Raw genomic sequence first — 1,319 nt, 5'->3', positions numbered from 1 at the left:
ACATTCTCGACAGCATCTGCTGTCACCTGAGTTTTTGATCTTAGACATTCTGACTAGTGTGAAGTGGAATCTCAGGATTCTTTTGATTTGAATTTCCCTGATGATTAAGAATGTTGACCATTTTTTCAGGCTTCTCAGCCATTCAGTATTCCTCAGTTGAGAATTCTTTGTTTTGCTCTGTACCCTAATTTTTAATAGGGTTATTTATTTTCTGGAGTCTAACTTCTTGAGATCTTTGTATATATTGGATATTAGTCCCCTTTCCAATTTAGGATTGGTAAAGATCTTTTCCCCATATATTGATGGCCTTTTTGTCTTTTGCTTTACAGCTTTGGAATTTTATGAGGTCCCATTTGTCGATTTTTGATCTTATAGCATAAGCCTGTTTTGTTCAGGACTTTTTCCCCTGTACCCATATTTTCTAGACTCTTCCCCACTTTCTCCTCAGTTTCAGTGTCTGGTTTTCTGTGGAGTTGCTTGATCCACTTAGACTTGAGCTTTGTACAAGGAGATAAGAATGGATTAATTTGCATTTTTCTACATGCTAACCGCCAGTTGAGCCAACACCATTTGTTGAAATGCTGTCTTCTTTCCACTAGATGGTTTTAGCTCCTTTGTCAAAGATCAAGTGACCATAGGTGTGTGGGTTCATTTTGGGGACTTTAATTCTATTCCATTGATCTACCTGTCTGTGGCTGTACCAGTGCCATGCAGTTTTTATTACAATTGCTCTGTAGTACAGCTTGAGGTCAGGTAGGGTGATTCCACCAGGGTTTTTTCTTATTGTTGAGAATAGTTTTTTATATGCTAGGTATTTTGTTATTCCAGTTGAATTTGTAAATTGCCCTTTCTAACTCAGTGAAGAATTGAGTTGAAATTTTGATGGGGATTGCATTGAATCTGTAGATTGTTTTTTGCAAGATAGCCATTTTCACTATATTAATCCTGTCAGTCCATGAGCATGGGAAATCTATCTATCTTCGGAGATCTTCTTCAATTTCTTTCTTCAGAGACTTGAAGTTCTTATCATACAGATCTTTCACTTGCTTGGTTAGAGTCACACCAAGATATTTTTATTATTTGTGACTATTGTGAAGGGTGTTGTTTCCCTAATTTCTTCTCAGCCTGTTTATCCTTTGTGTAGGGAAAGATCACTGATTTGTTTGTATATCCAGCTACTGCACTGAAGCTGTTTTTTAGATTTAAAAGTTCTCTGGTGGAATTTTTAGAGTCACTTATATATACTATCATATCATCTTCAAATAGTGATATTTTCACTTCTTCCTTTCCAATTTGTATCCCCTTGACCTCCTTTTGTT

Source organism: Mus caroli, chromosome 15 (assembly GCF_900094665.2).
Source record: "Mus caroli chromosome 15, CAROLI_EIJ_v1.1, whole genome shotgun sequence".
NCBI classification, from domain to species: Eukaryota; Metazoa; Chordata; class Mammalia; order Rodentia; family Muridae; genus Mus; species Mus caroli.
Note: the sequence above shows the minus strand (reverse complement) of the source record.